The sequence below is a fragment of the Molothrus ater genome, chromosome Z, assembly GCF_012460135.2.
Source record: "Molothrus ater isolate BHLD 08-10-18 breed brown headed cowbird chromosome Z, BPBGC_Mater_1.1, whole genome shotgun sequence".
NCBI classification, from domain to species: domain Eukaryota; kingdom Metazoa; phylum Chordata; class Aves; order Passeriformes; family Icteridae; genus Molothrus; species Molothrus ater.
Window position 1 is genome coordinate 48,724,486 of NC_050511.2, and position 20,681 is coordinate 48,745,166.

Consider the following 20,681-nt stretch of genomic DNA (forward strand, 5'->3'; position numbering starts at 1 on the left):
CAACTATCGTATTGGTTGTGACTTAAAAACTCCATCTTTGCAGACCAGTTCTCAATTTAACAAACTAAACAAAACATATTTTGGGTACCTGAGTAATAGCAACCGTGGTTTTGGCTGGTTCAAGAGCTGGGGTTTTTTTTACTGAAGTGAAGAGCATCACTTTCCAAAAAGTCACCATGTAAGCGGCATTCAGCTTTCCAATTGTATTGTCTTTCAAAAATTAATATAAGTATCTCATCTACAAAATGTTGGAAATATTTTCCTTAGCTAAAAGACGTCAAAAAATAATTACAATCATTTAGAGCTTATTTAAGTCATACACTGAAATACCTACATCTGTACAAAGATGCACATCTGGCTTTTAGGTCTGCTAGGTATCCAAAACATGTCCTCATAGTAAGAAATCCGATTACTGGAATGGATGTACAACAGATATCAAGGGTAATGGAAACAAGCTGGTAACTTGCTACAAGATCAGCAGTTGAGAGAAGCAGAGAGCAGTTAGGATGAGCACAACTGCCTCTGCACTTTACTGTGGTGTATGGCATCCATTAGCTCCCCATCTGACTCAAAAATATGTGCCAAAGAGTAAACTCAGTAAGCTCAGCATGAAGTCTAAACTTTTGTTTCAGAAAGGAGGCAATACAGTCGTGTATTATTCTCCTTAGTGTCCTTACTCAGGCATCTTTTTCCAGCCAACCACCATCAAAAACTTGACTTACTACTTTTTTTTTTTCTGTTGTACTGACAAGGACTAGCTATTTGCCCACTTTTTTCCTGACATATGAGTAAGAGCAATATTGTCGAAAGTATCCAGTAGCTCTTTACTCAGCCTGAGGCTTTTCAAAGCCTGCATTTTTTGGAAGGTAGGTTGTTGTGTAATGCTTCCTCTATTCAGAATACCTTTGTATTGATCTGAAAGACATTGTGAAACTTTAGTGCGTCTGACTTTCGCATCTGCTAGAAATCCAAAGTAAATCTTCATTCTGAGAGTTTCACAAGTGGCAAATTGAACAACAGCACAGTGATAGGAAAAACTTACACTTACTTACCCTTTTTACATTGATTGCGTCCTTGGTCTTTACTTTTAAAACAATATTTTTTTGTTTCAGCTTCTCCTTCTTCAGATAAAAGGAGGGAGAGAAACTAACTTTACTAACTAGTAAGGAATAAAAGGAATGCCATTGGAGGCAACAGCATTGCTGAGAAAAAAAAACCATCAAACCCCCTCTAATAGTTTTGGCTTGTCACATAGTTACAGGGTTTTTCATGCCACCTGAACTTGTGGCCCCATCCTTCCCTACAAAATGTGAGTTGTGATACTTGCCATGGCACAGAAGCAGTGCCATCTGCATCAAGTCTAAATGGTGCTTTGAAGATGGAATTTCAGGCACAAGTGCTTCCCAGACCTTTATTATTCTGTCTCCAGCAGCTGATGAAGCTTGATGTTACAAAGGAGGCAAACAAAGCGCCATTAAACACCTCCTGAATATTTTCAGAATAGTTTTCTTTCTGCTTTGGCAGTGGAGAAGATAAACCTCTGTTGTTCATTACTGGCATTAGAGCAGTCTGGTCTACAGCTGAGGTCTACACCCCATCATGCCAGCAAAACAGCAAAGAGGTGCCCAGCGTCAGCCTCCAACAGAGCACAGGGCAGGGAAGATGAGAAATGAGCACAAAAAGGTGAAATCATTTACCCAAGACATTCAGGAAGCTGAACCCTCTTTTCAACACTCATCCAGTGGCAGGCTCCACACTGAACCCTACTGCCCGGGTCCATGTTAATCTCTGTGGTCAAAGGTTCCCACCCTGCACTGAAAGACACAGTCCACTGACCTGCTTCTGTTTAGGGTGCTGGAAGAACCTGTGTGGGCATCTTGTCTGCAGGATGCTCTGATCCTTTAGTGCCCAAGATCTGCACCACCTCCATAGGCCATGCCAGCAAGGCCTTCAGCAGAGCTGTTTCTGTAGAGCTTTCATACATTTTGATTAGCTGGCATCAATGGGCTGAATCTTCCTACATGGGCTGCTCTGCTGTTCCTCAGCCATGTCATGTATGTTCTGTGACTACAGCATGTATAATCAGTTAACCCATCAGTTTTCTTCCTTACTCCTACCTTGTGCATGCGAGCAGCCGTACCAATAACACACTTTCAGAGATCCTTCAGAGGTGTCTGAGGACCAGAATTTGCATCAAAAGTCTGCTTGGTGACTCCACTGCAGAGACACCTGGTGCAAAGAGGAAACTGATCCAGCCTGCTGACATGGCTTTTCTCTCTTTGGTTGATGTTCATGATCACTATAATTGTTTGCCTAGTTAAATTTGGTGGGTATAGGGGCAGGTTTTGTTAGGATGTCTGCATTAAGGGATAGAGTTAAGAAGCTTCTAAGTCCTCATAAGAGATGTATTACAGCACAGGCTGTGACCTACACATGTGTTGGAGCAGTCCCAAGCACAAGTACAGGCTTGGCAGAGAATGTATTGAGAGCAGTTTCTGGGAGAAGGACTTGGGGCTGCTGGTGGCTCAGAGGCTGTACATGACCTGTCAATGTGCACTCAGAGCCCCAAAAGCCAAAGCGTCCTAGGCTGCATGCAAAGCAACGAGGCCAGCAAGGCGAGGGAGGGGATTCTGCCCCTCTACTCCTCTCTGGTGAGACCCATCTGGAGTGCTGTGTCCAGCCCTGGGGCCCCCAGCATAAGAAAGACATGCAATTTTTAGGTCGAGTCCAGGGGAGGCCATGAAGAGGAATGGGAGACTGAAGCATCTCTCCCATGGCTGGAGAAGAGAAGGATCCAGGGAGACTTTATAGCACCTTCCAGTGCCTAGAGGGGGAAGGGAGATGGGGAGGGAGTTTTTACCGAGGTATGTAGTGGCAGGACAAGAAGTACAGCTTTAAACTGAAAGAAGGTAGTTTTAGATTAGATATAAGGAATCGATTCTTTACTGTGAGGGTGGTGACACACCCACACAGGTTGCACCAAGAAACGGTGGACGCGCCATTCCTGGAGTGTTCAAGGCCAAGTTGGGTGAGCAACCTGATGTAGTGAAAGATGCCCTTGCACTTGGCAGAGGGGTTGGAACTACATTATCTAAAAGGTCCCTTCCAACCCAAACCATTTCTATGATTCTCTGAATACCATGTTTCTTTATTTCTAGGGAAGCAAAGCAAGAACATCCCCTCTCAGTGTAGCATGACCTAGGAAACTTGCCTTTCCATCTCTGCAGCAACAGCAGCTATGGATCTAGCTTGATTTCTCTCTGTTTCTACTGACAGATTCAAAGGTACTGTCCCATGGCAAGTAATAACCCTTAGAAAGAAAAACTCATTTAAGCCATGAGTAAAAAATTACTTTAGGAAGGAGAAGCAGAGGCAGAAATATTTTCAGGTGTATAGAACTGTTCTGTCCAACTCATTACAAATGACATATCTGTGGCATATATTTTCAAAAATCTTAACAGTGGAATGGATCATTTTTGCCTCTGACTTTCAAGCTGTGATCTTGGATGGGTGGTGGGAAATTTTGAGAGTTTTAAGGCTGTTAAGATTCAGAGAGGAAAACCAAAAAGGTGAAAGTGTTGGCACTAGTTTCCTAGCAATCCTCATGGCAGGAAGAGAGCGTTTTCAAGCACCAGCAGTTATCATGACTGTCAGCCAACTAGCTGCTCAATAAGGATGCACCCTCACGACAAGCAGTGGTAAAAGAATCCTATTTTATTAGTATGTCTGTCTTCTCTGAAAGCCAGTTGTTCAGCACAGGACAGCAGAAGATATCATTACAGGAGACTTTTACTTGGCAAAAGTTGCATCAGAAAAGAAGATTTTTTTTCTATACCTATTTCTGTTACAGAGAATTTCTTATAAATGGAAGAGAGACGTATTACTGCCATTCCTACTGAATACTCCATGGGGGCCAAGACATGCTGTTAACAGTTTGTTTAGAAAAGTATTTCTAAACCTTCTTGCTTTTCAATGAATCCATGGAGATTTAGTCTTTCTCCTCTACTTGATATATCATTACCAAGCACCAGAGATTTAACTGTTTGCAGATGTGACTGAACTTGTGTTTTTTCATTATCAGACTGACTTAATCAGATTTTTTCTGCTTTTCTTCTTTACTTTTGACATTGTCATGTCTTTGAACTAAGCCCTGTAGTAGTCCAGTGGTGTGCTCTAGTATGGCAACTGACTGTAATGGAGACGAATAAAGTCATCTTCTGCACGTATTGATTGATAGTTCAAGCCTTGTCGTATTTGGATGGCAATCAAGACCCAGCTTGATGCAGCACAAAAAAAACACCCAGTAGCAATTACAGTGGTCAAAAGATACCTTATCGTGGAAAAATCCATTGTTAACGCCATACTTTCTTTAAGAGTTTTTTTCCTTCCCCTTGATAAGAGAACTGAAGAGCTCCTCTTTCATCCTCTGTATGGCTGTACTTGGACACTTTTAACATCCTTACTGTTTGTCATGTTTCTTTTATTCACCCATGATCAACCTGAATTGGAGTTTTTCTGCAGAATGCAAATTTTTGACCAGATTTGCAGAATTCAGCATTCAGCATACAATAGGAAGGGGTCTAAATTAAAGATGCAACCTTGAAAATACATACTCTCTTGTGCCCCCACTCCCTTACATTTCTGTATGGGATGGGTTATATTTTCATAATATATTTCTAAATGTAGTGAACATATCTACATAAACTCCTGGTGGGTGGATCCCATCTGTTTCCACACTATAAGAAAATGTTTTAGAAACCTAAAGGAAAGGAAAGTTATAAATGTACCCATCCTTACACCCTATCCCAGCTTCTCATTTTCTTGTCCTCTTTGATGTCTGTCTGTGCAAATGCCAAGACTGAAATTCAGCTCTTCTCCTAAATCTTCATTTAACTCAAAACTTAGCTTTCTTGTTTCTCTTATCAGCATTTGAAACTGTCTCGCAGTTTTCCTTTGGAAGAGGGTAAATAAGACACATTGGTTATGTACTTAATTGCCATTAAACTTACTACCCCTGGTAATTCAGTCTCTTCAGACTACTCTGTTTCTGAAGAATCAACTACAAGATCCAAGAACCATCCATAGCAATTACCAGCTAAATCTTCCTCATTTCACAATTTAAAGGAAATTATTCCAGAAGGAAATTCTTGGCATACTCACTATTTTATAAGTACTGCTTAAAGTTATAGGGAAAAGAGAGGGGAGGGAAAGCTTTGTAGGAACTACTCTTTTTTCCACCTTTAGATTGTAAAATGATGCAGAGGACTTGTAAAAATGCTATGGACATTTGAAAAAGAAAATCATGTATATCTGAGCAAGAGTTAAGATTTAATTTGCATTCAGTCACTTCCTTGGCAACTCTATTGCTTTAAACTTATCATCCTTGTTTCCTGATGACAATGTGTTACTGACATCAGCTCAAGCTGATGGCAAAGATATTTAGAAAATAAAGTGTCATCTCACGGAAATGATCTGCCTGTGACACTGTTAAGCACACCAAGGTGCCCAGCTGGAGTTGTGGAGTCATAACATTACCACTGCGTAGGGGAACAAAAGGATCACAATGCAGCAAAAGAGGCCTGTTAATTCTTACCGGTTTGCATGGAAGAATATGGTTATATGCTGATTCCATAATGAAGTGGAGATATGGCTTGTAAAATACACGTAATTAAAAAACCCATTGCAATATTTTAGATACTTTTAAAATTATTTTCCACAGTTCAGTCATACTTCCACCTCTTCCTTGCATTCATAAGGATTCTTAAATTCCTTTTGAAATACGAAAACTAAGATTCCCATCTAGTTATATAACTGTACAGCTAAGGTTTTAAGAAAATAGGAAATATTGTGAAACTTTTTACGAAATCACAAGAGTTGGCTAGCCAGCTAAAAAGCCCAAAACAGGGCTAGCCACATTGGTTTTGATATTCCTCCTGTGCATTGCCTACAGTGACATTTAAGACTTTTACTAACAGATCTGCAGAGGATGTGATCTGCTTTTAGCAAGAAGTTTAGTTAAGTATCAGAAACTTACCCTTTGAGACCTAAACTGAGAGCAGATGCAAAGTTAAGATGGAGAGCCTATAGCTACAATTAACTAAGGACTCCTTTCATAGTGACCACATCTTAGAAAATAACTGTTGCAGGATAAAATACAATTGAATTGCAATATGACGGAGGTTATGTATGAGTAAAGATTGCTGTATGTTTTCAGGTGGAAATCTGATAGTTGCTCTAAATGAATCTGGAGTTTTATCTCCTTACCTGTGGCTTCTTGGTAATACTGTAGTGCAGGTGGAAATACATATTACTCCTAAGCTTAGTTGTTGCTTCAGAGTAAGTCAGAATTTCAAGATACAAAATAAAAAAATTGTTTCCCTTGCAAGTCAGCTAAAGTCTGATTATAAAAATTAGCAGTGCCCTGTTAAGCTAATATATCTGCTCTTTGCTCCCTGCTCCAATTTATCATCTCATAACAGGTTAAATGTACTTTTCTCTCTCACAATATTTATTTAGCATAAAAAGGTATGATTTTGCTCACACTATGACTTGGAAAACAGCTGTTGTGATGCCACATTGCATGTGAGACTCTTCACAGGGCACTGCAAGAACATGCAAATGATAGAGAAGAACTGGAGAATTGATGTCTGCCTACAAAAAAACAGATATCTTTGTGTATTATCTGCAGAGCTAACCCAGAGTACTGACAACTTTTCACATGTGATACAGGAAGAATTTAATCTTTCCTGGTGTAACACATGATTGTTCCTCATAAAAAGCCACCAAAATGCTGTCACCAAAATGTTGTTTAAATATTGAGATAGCTGGCACAGGAAGATTTTCGAAATTTGCATCTGTGACAATACCATGTGACATCTGCTTATTCAGAAAGGGAGATGAAGGTAATAGGAATAAGCATTGTGTTTTCATCTGTCCCATAAAAAAATCACATCTCTCCTTTCTGAAACCAGAACAAATTTTGGTTTAAATGCTCTTTGAGCTTGCAAGCCTTGTTTCATTGCTTTTAGGGGGTCTTTAGAAAAGCACAATGTGCTGTCTGTAAGAAATTTTAGGTAACTGGGCAGTTCTGGTTTTGAGTCCTCTGGGCATTGCTGTAATGCAGAATGGTGAAATATAAAGACTGAGACAACTTCCAACCTGGCAGTGTTTCAAAGCTGTCCTGTAGAGTATAGTACCATCTCCAATCTGCAGGATTTGACAGTAACAGGGCACAGCACAGAGACAGGCAGAAATTGTGGTATTTTGATTTATCCAAGATAAAAAGGAGGGAGATGGTATAGCAGAAATGCTCAGGTATGAATTTTACCTGAAGCATCAATGGTCAAAGAGACTAAGACTCATTTGTTGGGCAACATATTACTCAAGTCAAAGAGGGCTGTGTTAGAGAGGTGTTATCTAACATTTCAAGTGAGTATTGCTATCCTCAGTGTTCCCCTTCCTGCCTCAGCTGGGTAGCACTAGGTCAGTGACATCAAGACGGTAAGTACACTGTGTTGAAGGTGAGGTTCACAACATTTGAAAAACATTTCAAAAAACATTTGGAAATTGCTGAGCAGTATGACCGACTCACCCTTGTGTGTATGCATTCGTATCCAGCCCCACAAAGGTCTCATGGCTCTGTGTTCCTACTGAAGATGGTGGGCACCAGCACTTAAATTCCTGTGTGGAATATAAGGCACTGTTGCTTAAAGGCTAGACTATCCGTATGAACTATCTGTCACACAAAATTTAAGTGACTGACTGCTCATCTACCCTGAGAATACTCAAAGGATAGCCTTAAAAATGCTCTGCTTGGCCACCTCTAGCCAACTGCTCTGTGGGGAGAAGGGCAGGGGGGGCAATGGCAGCAGCAACTTCTCCTTCCCAGTGACCCACATGAAGAGAGGTGTTAAATAGCACCAGCGCTGCGGCAGCCACAGCCACTTACACAGTCGTGAGGAAGGCCATGTGGCCGGTGGCAGAAGCATGGTGAGTGATTCCCTGGCACAAGGCCTGGACAAGATTGACCTCTCAGCACTGTGAGACATTGCAAGAATCTTTGAATTGGTGAAACTTGTTGACAATGGTAGCTACAAACACCAATTTTTCTTTTAGTCAGAGAAAGAGGAGAAAGTGAGAACATGTGGAGAAAGACAGTATGGCAGCATGAAGGTTCAGTGAAAAGAAAGAGGGGGAGGAGGTGCTCCAAACATCATAGTCAAAATTCCTCTGCAAGCCCTGATGAGGATGATAGTGAAAAAAGCTGTCCCTCTGTAATCCATGAAGTCCTCAGGGAGCACAGAAGTTCACTTTCAGCCCATGGGAAAGGTGCCCACGGCAGAGTGGGTGGAGGCCAAAAAAAGCTGTAATCCACTGGGAGACCTGAAGACAGAGAGAGGACCCCTGCTTCCAGAGACAAAGGGCCCTTGCTTCCAAATTAGAGTAGGTTATTCTTGAAAAACTGCACCCCATTGAATGAGTGACCCACAACACAGCCATTCCGGGAAAACTGTTTTGTTGCCCCTGGGAGGTAGTCCCAGCATAGTAAAGAAAAGCCTTCTCTCTCTGAACAAGATGAAAAGATATCAGGTAAGGAACTGACCAACCCCCCCTTCCCCACGTCCTGTCTCCCTGTGCAGTGGGTGGGAAGAAGGGAAGCGCTGGGGCAAAAAGATGTCTTAAAGGCTTATTTTATTCCTCATTATCCTCTTCTGATTCTGTTAATAATAAATTTACTTTATGACTTTAAATTTGAGCCTATTTTTCCCTTAAAATGTTTTCTCCCAGTCCTTATCTCAGTTCACGATCCCTTTGGTTTTTTTCCCCTCCTCTGCTCAGCCATAGCAGAGAAGAGTGAACAGTTTTCATGAGTGCCCGGCATCTGGCCAGTGTCAAACTGTGACACCACTACAAACTGTCTCTTGGCTGAGGAATCCTGCCATCAGCAACTTCTTCTAGCCACCTGTTAGCAAATTATGGTAGTTTTTGTCATCCCCATTGTAGCACTTCTGCAAGTACCAATGAGTTTTGCTAAGGTATCTCTGCTGGGCCCAGAGGCCTTGGAAAGCCTGAGGGACTATCACAAGGGCTGGCAGTCATGGCACAAAAATATGTAACATGCACTTCATAAAATTTGACTGTTCAGGGTTGTTTCTTTTTGTGTTGAACCAGTTAAATCACTGCCATTCACAGCTGGCTGACTAGGTTTTAGAAGCCAACATAAGAAAATATTAGCAATGCACAAACAGCCAAGTGATCTGTCAGAAAGCAGGGAAAGGTTTCTGTAGAGAAGAATGTAAAGAAGACAAAAATTTCTAATTGGTTGGGGCGAAAAAATCAGTGCTTTCTGAGAATCTGTGGAAAAATGAATAAATTACTATTTGCAGCTCCTTTTATTATTCTGTGCAGCTGCAGGAAAGGGCTGTGTAATTTATGTGTGTTCTTGACCTGAAATGTGTGGTCTGGTGACTAGACTTGGTAAGAGGACAAGAATTCCTCTCACTCCACAGGATTTCAAAAACTTCACAGTGTCCTTTCAAAAATGAAGAAGAAACACTTAATCCAAAAAGTAAAAGTTCATAATTCTTTTTAATCTGTTGAAATATTTTAGTATTTAAATACTTTATTTATTTCTGATTAATATTTGAGCAGACAGTATTAATTAGATGAAACATAAACATGCCTTATGGAATAGCTTAAAAATTAAAAAGTTAATTTTTCGTTCCTGCAGTGGCCCCCCCATTTAAGTCATACTGTGTGTTCATTGTGTTTAGCTCTTCACTGTCAGCCCATCTTGTAAAATGGACACAAATATAGTTGCCCTACTGTGAAAGAACTATATGATGAAATGGAAAATTGGGTTTGTGGGCTGCATATCACCCACAGATCATTTTGTTTTGCAAGTCTGCTGTAGTAGGGGGACACAGACTCTAAAACAGACCTTAACAAGTAGCATGTAGCTGCATATATAACTATCTCATAGCTCAATGTGATCAATCAGGTCTGGTGAAGATGTCACTCATCATGACTCTGGCCAGCCATGAGCAATGATGGGTCAGAATGGCATAGGAACCCCACAAAGAATGATGTTTCATATGCCAGTGACATTGTAGGTCCAAAACTGTCCCTTTCCAATGTAATTTTGCTTTCCTGATATACAGGAACTGGCAGTTACTAAAAAAGCATGGCAGGCAGGAAAGAGAATCCAGCCTTTTATGAATCCCAGACCATAGTCAAGATAAAATTTGTTTCATTTTTAATAGGATCAGACTGGAATGCTAATAGAGGAAAACTCAATTATTTTAAGTCTGGAGTATTCATTAAGAAATAGCAGACTTGCCATTTTTTCGTATCTGGGGGACTGATGTTTGAAAATGTATTTAGAGGATCTCATCTGCATTTTGGCCAGCCAGAAGCTGTGCAGTGTATGCCCACACCCCTCTACTGCTGGAGCTGCTGGCACACATGGTGTCAGACGGTGATCTCCAGCTTGTTTCAGAAGGCTTCTGCAAGACACCAGGAGCAGGCACCTGTTGGCTGGCCAGCTGTTATTTTCTCTTAATCACTTTGGTTGGTTGACTATGCTATGCAAACACTCAAAAGGGACAGTGAGGAGAAGGAAACAGCAAGCCCCTTTTGTACCCTGGAAAGCCATGCCTTGAACAGTGGTACACATATGTGCTGTAAAGGAGACTCCAATATTGCTTAGGTACTGATTGAAGATCATATTCTCTGTGCTCATATTGCACTATAGAAGAGTTAAATCTTTTTAAAATCATAATTAGAAAAACTTAATGCAGGTTAAGATCTTTGTAGCTGAACCGAAGTGGAGAAAATTCGTACACCAGTAGTAGGTCCAGTAGACCCACATAGAGACGCAAGGACTGGATTAAGATCAGCAATTCCAAGAATACCTCATGCTTTTATATCATGTTGCACAAATGCAACTGAAGTCTGTAGGAGTGGAGATGTATAGTCAGGTGCTCCAGGCCCAGCTGAAGCCCTGAGGAGGTGACAACTGCCACTATGCTGGACAGTATTTTGCTAGATGGTGGAACGAAAAACCCATCTTCTCCATTTAAACCAAGGTGGCTGACATTCCACAGAAAAAGACACCTCAGAGTAGACACACAATTGCAGACCAAAGAAGGCAGTTACAAGCAGCTGGAAAGCAGTAATTGCTGCAACAGTGAAGTCCTTCGGAAAGCAGATATGAGCCTGTACTTACATTCACATAGGTTTTAAGTGATCATTGCTTTGGAAGGTGAGAACTGAGGTTCCAGGCAAAATGTATCTGGAATGTTCTGTATTTACTGAATAAATTTTTATAAAATCTTCTGAAAAATTTCACTTTTAAAAATTAAACTCTTTTATAGATAATATTTGTTCCTATATAGCAAATTGAAAAGAGAAAAGGGACATGATACGCTTGATAACTATAAGATAACTATATATAGGAAAGAAGTTTGTTTTTTTCTTTTCTCTGGGGATACTATCAGTATAAAATGTGTATAAAATGGATTGCCAAAGGTTTTGTGGATCTACCATCCCTTTTCATGACTTCTTTTAGACAACATAATGTGGATTCCCCCAAATAACAAAACTTAGCAGGAGAATAGGAATTGGACAAATTAAAGTGTTCATTTGACTGGAAATATCTGGAAAACAGAAGGTAGTGTTCCACAGACTTGTTTTTTGATTAATTGCCAGAAATTATTTGCAAAGCTAAACCAGTGCAGGAAGCTTGATACAGAAGATGAAAAAAATACCCTGTCTTTGCAGTAGTTGCACTCATTTGTTGTCATTTTTAAGATCTGGGACTTAGGCTGAATAGCAGAAAGAGCTTTGCAGTTTTCATTATGTATAGGGAAATGTGTTTCATGCACAAATAGGTGTTAGACATCTTCTTTGCATGATATCCATGGAAAAACTGTTGGTCTGTCAACCTACAGTCTCATTCAAGCCTTTCTGATTCCAGATGACCGTCCCTGATCACAGAATTATAGGATGAATAAGAATGGAAGGGACCACTGGAGGTCATCTAGCCCAACCTCCCTGCTCAAGCAGGGTCCACTAGAGCAAATTGCACAGGATTGTGTCCAGATAATGCTTGAGTATTTCCAGTGTGGGAGACTCAACAACCTCTCTGGGCAGCCTGTTCCAGTTCTCAGTCACCCACGCAGTAAAGGAGTTCTTCTGCATGTTCAGGTGGAACTTCCTCTTTCTGCTGCTTGCCCTACTGCATGGCATCACTGAGCAAAGCCTGGCTCTATTCTCTCGATATCCTGCCCTCAGATATTTATAGATGTTGGTGAGTTCTCTTCTGTGTTGTCACTTCTCCAAGCAGAAGAGGACTCATTCCCTCTGCATTTCTACATAAGAGAAATGCTCCAATCCTCTCGCCATCTTTGTAACTTTATGCTGAACTCACTACAGGAGCATCACATCTCTATGTAATAACTCTATTTAGGTCATCTATACATCCCCTCATACAGAAACATCCAGCTCTGTGTCAGTTAATTCCTAGCCACAGAGAAATTTAGTTAAAGAAATCTCTTTATATGTCTTAGTTTGTGAAGCAACTAAAAAGAAGAGTCTGGGGGTTTTATTATTGTAGAATCAATTAATATAGGTTAAAAAGTCTATTTTCAGGGAAGTGTTGAAGCCTGGCTGTGGTGAAAAGCACAAGGCTTACCTGCAAAGTTTTACTGTCATATATTTTGCTGTACAAACAGCCATAGTGGTGTGTGAAAGGCACAGAGGAAAAAGCATTCAAGTTCATCTTTAGGTGTGTAACCTACTAGCACATGTCTAATTTCTTGTTGGAAGATAAACCAGTTATTTCCCTGATGAGCTTAGTGGGACATAGAGATGGATATCCTGCTTTTGGAAATGACCAGAAAGCAGTTGTTTATCTTTGGAGTAAAATATGAGCTTCCTTTGGCACTACAGCATTTTAAGTTAGGTTTTGGGTTTGTGCCAAATCTACAGCACATGCCTGTGACAGTAATCCCAAAGTTGCATCTCTGTCTGGGCCCTTCCAGCAGAGATGGCAATGGCTCAGCTGCCTTAAGGAAACCCTTAGCTGACCTTAATCTGGGGAATGAATGTTCCTTGGAATAAACAGTTTGCAAAAGGAGGCTGCTAATAGCAAAACCTCAAAGGCTCTTGCACAACTTCAGAAGGAAAAAGCTGGTGCTTTTGATTTTTTCCAGCTTTGAGTCTTCTGGGAGAAATTCAACAAAGAAGCTGTTGACATCTACACTCAGAGTGGCTCATGATATACTCCTGGTGGGAAAAAATTACATTCTTGATTTCATAGTCACTTCTAGAAGCTTTTTATAGTTGGTAGAATTTATCATACATGATCCTAGTTAGAAGGAGACTACTGTATCACATCGGGAATAGAGCTAAGGTCTTAATAGCTCAAAGGAGGAGCCTTCAGACTTCAGTCCGATGCAGAAGTTTAAAATGCTCTGCTTCCTCCACTGCACAAACAATGACTTTTGTGTCTGAGGCATGGTTACTCTTAAATGTTACTATTTTTCATTTGTCATCTCAGACTACAAATGCAAACACAGGGAGCTTGCTTTCAGCTTTGGTACCACTGTATTTTATAGACCATGCCCCATTTCATGCAGCAGCCAGACACCTATCTCAGGGAGACAAGGGACTGACACAAATATGCAAGAGCTTCCTCAAGTGAGGCATGAACAGCAGGGTACTTTTTGTCAAAAGCCTTTGAACTCATAATCATTCCATCTTATCTCAGTAGATTTCAATTATAATCACAGGAAGGAGGAAATGAGAAATAGAAGTATTGACATGAATGTGTGGGCCAAGAAAAGTGGGAGAGAATTGTAATGATGTAATTGTGTGCAGTCTTCAGGAGGCTCATGCAATAATTCATCAGGTGGGAAGGGAAGGAAGAGACAAAAAACTGTGTAGACCCAGGTTTGAAACCATGAGCTTAAGAAAATGACAGGCAGAGTGGGCTCAAGCCCACTGATGCTAAAAGGTTAAAGCTTGTCAATAACTCCAGCTTGCCTTGCAGCCAGCTTAATACTCTCATCTTTGCTTTCAATTTCCTGCCTGAAATGATTCTGGTCTGTCCTCAAAATCAGATTTTGGGGTGTTACTCCAAGACTTTTGCCTGTGAATCCCTTGAAAGCAGAGCAGCAGAGTCTGCCTACTGTATTACGCATGACAGCCTGTCTCAGGACACATGAGGATGCAGGGAACTAATGGATTTTTTATGATCATTTTTATGGGCATCAGAGAAAAGGGCCATTCAGTCCATCCAGTCTGTTGTACCATCCTGACAGTAACGAAAGCATTACGGCATTTCCCGAGTGCCCTACCTTCTAGGGGAATACAGTGCAGCTGTGAACCAGCTGTGCTTCATTTGCACTCTGCAACAGAGCCCTTTTGTCTGTTTTAGCTGCTTTTTATCATCTTCTCTTTCACCATTCCTGCCTTCTCCTTCTGCCCCTATGTTTGTCTCTTTATAGGCAAAGTGGTTGCTGAAAGACAGGTTATCTGTTTGAAATGTAGCATTTTCTGGGCTTAGCATCTATTCTGATAGTATTAAATCTAAGACAACTGTCCCTATTTGTGATGTGAAGGAAAATGAAGAATGACTCCTGTTGAGTGAGTATAAAAGGATGGCACTTTGCTGCCCTGGCTGCCATTTCATTGGAAATAATGGATTTTTCACAGAGCTTTAAGCACTTGGCAGAGGCCCTGATCTGTTGACATACTGAAGCAAGTTTGCCAGTCAGCCATGGCTGCTTTGCAGACATCACATGTAAAATTGTTTCTATTTGTTGGTCCTTGAAAAGAGATGTTCCAGTTGTAGTGTCTCCAGTGTGTTTTGAGTGTTGCAGGGTAAAAAACAAATTTGAAAATCCCCATTTCTCATTTTATCTCTAAATTGAGGACAAGGCTGAGTCAGACAACAAGCACCTTTCCTAAGACAAAATACTTAAATGAAATTATAGCACCTCACTCTTCAAATCCAAGTGAGAAAGTTTGCTGTGAGCACCTCCATCAACACCATTGAGACCATGGGTAGCATCATGGGTAGACAAGGCTGCTTGTCTTAACTTTAGTCCAGCATAATTTCACCAAATTACAATGTCATCCTTGCTTACAAAAAAAACTCCACAGGATTTTATCCAAGCACTAATATAGCAGAAGTAGGTAGACCATTTCTAATGCATGGATGAAAAGAAGAAAGTGACATGCTACTTTCATTTATTCCCTGCTCCCCTAACTCAGTGCACAGTTGCATGTATCCAACATCTAAGCAGAATGAATCAATTTCTTAATAACTTCAAGTATAGCAGTATGATCACAAAGATTTTGTGCAGCTCAAATTTCTGCTGTGCAGCTGTGGCAAACAATGAAGTGACATATTTTGCAGTGGTTTACGTCACTTTTCTTGTGACCTGTGCAATTTTGGCAGACATAGACGTAGTGTTACCGGGTGCCAAGGGACTGCTGTTTTGCCTGTTTAGATTTTTTTTAAATCAATGTCTTGTTTTTGGCGAAACAAATGGTGGGCTGGCAGTGGTATTTTGGATACTAGTGCCATCCAGTGTCCCGCAAAGAATGCCTTAATACCATTCAGTGTCCTCAAGGAACACTAAGGCATTGCATTTTCAGCTAAAGTAGAGCCATGATGAAAATAGATGACAGAAAAAGTAAAAGCCTTGAGTTTTAGAGCTCCATATTTTATTATTATTTTATGTACTGTGAGTACAGGCCCATTTGCATAAATGGGATGCAGATTTGGTTGTGTTTAGTTCAATTCAGAGGTCCCTGAGCAAAGGTGGGTATTCAGAAGTCAGCACAGCTATTTTCTATTGCAGACTGTTAGTCATTCTCAGCATTTAAAGCAGATTATCAAGGATTAATACTGCTCATATGAAAAAGGAAAAAAGAGCTGATATTACGGTGGGGTATAGGTGGACAGTAGTTCTGCAATTTAGAAAAAGGACTTTCATGACTCCTGCATATTGGTTCATAAACACATAAACACCCATATGACAGTAGGAAATGAGGCAAAGTTTATTAGACCTGTTCATACTGCTGTGGACAAAACAAGCAACAAGAAAAAATACGGGCAAGACCTTATTCAGGTAAAAGGAGAAGGAATGAAAAGGAAGTGGTAAACTTCAGGCTACGCAGGAACCATTGCCCTGAGTTGTGTTACTGATATAAATACGGAAAAGAAATTATAATTTAAATAAAGGAATTATAGCGTGGGCCATTGGGAAAATTGACAGGGGCTGTGAAATCTGCCATGTCTGGATCAGTTCTTCATGTGCTGTTCTTACCTGGTCCTCTTCAGGGGCAATGTGTCTTTGTCCATGGTAATTTTTCTTCAATTAGTAAGCTTTATTAGGGAAAAGGATTGCCTGAAGACTAGGAGGAAGTATAGGCTGAGGAAAAATATTATTTGGAGATGTGAGTCATAAAGCAGATGTATGTAATCCAAAAGCATTTGACAGTCTTTTTTGTCTATACTGACTCTTTTGTTCTTGAAATTGTTTTAATGTCCACCATTTTATCATTTGCAAAATTTTAAGGACCTCAAACACAAAAAACCATAAAATAGACATCCACTAAGATAAGAAGAGCAGGACCAGGATTTTTTTGCCTAAGGAAATTTTTATTTGAGATTGCTGCTGAAAATTGCAGCTCTCGAAATGACTTCCAGGAGGAATGTGAGCTGTGTGATCTATAGAATAACCAGCTCTGACCAAGCTAGTTACAGGAAAACAAATAGGCATCTTCCAGTAAAGTAGATATTTGAGGCATAAACCCTGGCAACAGGATTAAAGTGTGATATGCATGGCCTGAGAGTCTAGCCTGGTCCCTTAATTGCCTCACACAAACAGATTAAATTGTTGGTAACAAACAGAAAACATGCATTGCAGAGACCTTTGCCTCATACTGGCTTGGATGTGGTCATTCTTGTGACATTAATATGAATAGACTGACTCACTATTTGTATCCATGCCTAGAAGATGGTATCTTTATCAAAACATAGCTCCAGTTCTCAGAAGAGTGCTCAAAAATAGTAGAAGTGATAAATCAACAGCAGGAAGCAGAATCTATGGATCACCAGTTACTCCAACCTATTTAATTACATTGGTTTCTAAAAAATAATAATGTGGGGAAGGACTCAGAAGAAATTATGCTTGGTTTTTTTCTGGCTGTATTATATTTGTTAACATAAAACCTTACAATGCAAGGAACAGCACAGCATTGTGCAGCTCCCAAGGCAGACTAGAAGAGAAATCATGACTCCAGGAATCAGAATTTCTTTTAAATAAAATTTTAGGAGACCACATGTAGCCAGTGCTTCCTCTTCATACTCAAATTCTCTGTGGTATTGATACCTCAGGATATTTTCCTTTGGCCATGCTGCTCTATGATGAAAATATTTCAGCATGGTCCTCAGCAGTTCTTCTCACTGTTTGCAACTTCCCAATACAAGAATAACTTGTGCAAAAAAGCAGAGAATCCTCAATCTCTTACTTCTTTGCCTTCAATGTGATGACAGCCTGGCAAGGTATTATCTAGAACCAAATGACCAGTTATGCTATGGGGTACACTCCTGCTCCAGGGAAGGGACATGGGATCCAGCTGCTGCTACCAGAAAAATTTCCTGTAATTCATGCCTGAAACACTGGAGCAAAGGTGTGATTTATAAACAATAGTTCCTCTGGATTCTCCCTTGGCTATCTGCCATTGAAGTAGAAGTTCCTGAATAAAAGGATTAGATTATGGGGAGAAAACTATATATTCTGTGGGTGGCAAACAAGATTATATTGTGTTCTAGCTGCCTGTTACTCTTCTACATAGCTGTTAGAGACAACCTACTGACTTACTACGTGCTTTGCAGAGTTATGATGAATAAAATACCTTTCCTTTATAAGTAAGGGCCTTGACAACCATGTCTAACAAATTCTGGAGGAAGAGACCCTGTAAGGGAGCCTTTGGCAGAAAGAAATATACAAGGAAAAGTCTTGCTTTTTTTCATGCTTACCACAGTACAGAACAGAGCAAATCTGGGGCCTGGAGGCACCTGGGGAAAAGATGCTGGTTTCCTGGCCTTTGGTTGAAAATCTTCTTTCTATGAGGTGTACCTTTAATTCTGGTATTTGGTGTTTTTTCCCTTCTTTTCACAAAAGTGCTTCATCAATGGTGGTTTTGAGTGCTTTTGCTCACCACGGGGGTGAGCAGCCTTATACAAGTCATAGAACCACAAACCAGATTTTTTTAGAGATATCTCTAGAAGGAGCTCCTTGATACTATGATGCTTTCTATGACATCTGTCAAAAGTAGACTCAAGGCTATTTTTCTCTTCAGACTCTTCCTTCAGGTGGTACAAGCTACGTAGAACACAGTTTGAGTTTGGATTCTTTGGAGGGTGGGCAAGAGGTTGAGTGTCCTTCTTCCCATCAAACCTAGACACAGAAAATGTAGCCATTTGCAGACAAAACACTTTATCCTCTAGTGGAACTCAGCATTTTGCCACTTCAGACATTAGAGTACTGAAAGAGCTTGTAATGTTACTGATTGTTACCAGCACATCCTATCCCTCACTCATGCTCATGGGAGTCTTATAATCATAGAGTCATGGAATGGCTTGGGTTGGAAGGGACTTTACAGACCATCTCATCCCAACCACCATGCCAGGGACACTTTTCACCAGAATAGGTTGCTCAGAGCCCTATCCAGCCTGACCTTGAACACTCTCAGGGATGGGACATGCAGTACTTCAAGACAACTTCTCACAGTAAAGAATTTCTTTCTAACATCTAGTCTAAAGCTACTGTCTTTTGGTTTGAAGCCATCCCCCCTTGTCCTGTTTCTACATGCTCTTGTCAAAAGGCCCTCTCTGTATTTCTTGTAGGATCCCATCAGGTACTGGTGGGCTGGAATTAGGTCACCCTGCAGCCTCCTCTTTTCCAGACTCAGCAATCCCAATTCCCTCAGCCTTTTCCTATAGGAGAGATGCTCAATCCATCTCAACATCTTGGTGGCTTCCTCTGGACAGAGTCTATCAGGTCCATGTCCTTCCTGTGCTAGGACCCCAAAGCTGGATGCAGGGTTCCAGGTGGAGCAGAATCCCCTCCCTCCCCTGCTGCCCACACTGCTTTGGATGCAGCCCAGGACACATTTGGCTTCCTGGGCTGTGAGTGCCCATGGCCAGGTCATGTCCAGCCTCTCACCCAGGAGCACCCCCCAGTCCTGCTCACAGGGCTGCTCTCCATCTGCTCATCCCCCAGCTTGTGTTGATATTGGGAGTGTCCTGACCCACAGGCAGCACTTTCAATGTGGTCTTGTTAAACTTCATGAGATTCCCATGGGCCCACTTTTTGAGCTTATCAAGATCCCTCTGGATGGCATCCTGACCTTCAGGTGTCCATCTTGTAAGTTCTTGTAGGCTATCTGCTATGCAAAAAGGGGACACAAGTCTCCTTCTTCCCATCCCTGCTTGGCAATAGGCAGTTGTTAATTTGATTTTCAGGGGACTGTGGAGAGCATAGGTAGAGTGGCTTGTACTGATCAGTAACGCCACCCCTTCAGGCTGCATGTTTCACTTTTGCAGAGCAACCTGCTTGCCTGTGAATTCACTGTCATCTGTCGACAGGCTGGAGCACTTCTGTCAATTCATCCTGGAGGGATACCTAGGAAAAACCCAGCATTTCAGGGACAGGAGCTTCAATAGTGTCACTACTAGCTGGCTTGCTCTGATCTGATTGTAGTGGCACTGTGCATGCTATGCCAAGCAAAACTCAGCTTGCTGTAAGACCTTAGTGTTATGTCCTCTTTTCTTTGTGGTATGTATCCAATCTTGCAGCTTGTCATCTTTAACATTTTCATTGCTCTGATGGGGAAAATCTGTTATTTCTAGGGGCTGTGCAGAGCAGTGATTTTGCAGGCAAGCTGACCCTTGTCAAAAGTAGATTACAGATGATTTCAGTGGTACAAGAGACAGATGCTTGCCAGATCAGTAATGTGGGCTGTAAAGGTTATTCTGATGCACTGGAAGAGTATGAGCTGGGGATGTGCATTTAGTGACTTCATTCTGTCCATATTAGAGGTAATGGGTGAAGCCATTTGAAAATCCCGGTGACAGTATTCTCAAAGTTTTCTTTAGCATTTATACTGAGAGCTTGGTAGTGTGTCAAACTCATGTCCTTCAACAGAAAAAAAAAAAAAGAAAAAAAAAAAAAAACTTGAATCATTTGAATAAGTTATAAATCCTGAGTAGCTCTTTGTGGAAAATCATTTGTCCCTGCCAAGAAACTTTATGCCTGACAGTTAGAAAGCATACTAAATTTGTGTGTTTGTCTCTGGCATGGTGGAATACAGTTAGTACAGTTATTGCTTAATGACAAACACTGTGTGCTCTTCCTTGAGCTTCCACTGTGCTTGTACTCACATAGTGAAATGTGACAGGGGGCAAAGTTGAGGTAAGTTCCATTTGTCCCTTCCTGTAGGAACATGACACTACATCTGTGCAAGATACCTGTCAGAGGATCTGAGACAAAAATTCACAAAATGCAAGTTTTCAATATATCCGGACTCAGGATTTGGGAATCTATGTAGTTTGCACAGAATTCCTGTGCACAGTGTGTATGTCTGTCTGTGAGACTGTT

The 20,681-nt window shown here is 40.9% G+C and overlaps 1 protein-coding gene across 5 annotated transcripts in view; it reads left to right on the forward strand.

Annotated features, from left to right (window-relative positions):
* Positions 1-20,681, forward strand: part of PALM2AKAP2 (PALM2 and AKAP2 fusion) — a 264,464-nt gene that overhangs the window by 13,767 nt on the left and 230,016 nt on the right. The gene's annotated exons all lie outside the window — the stretch shown is intronic.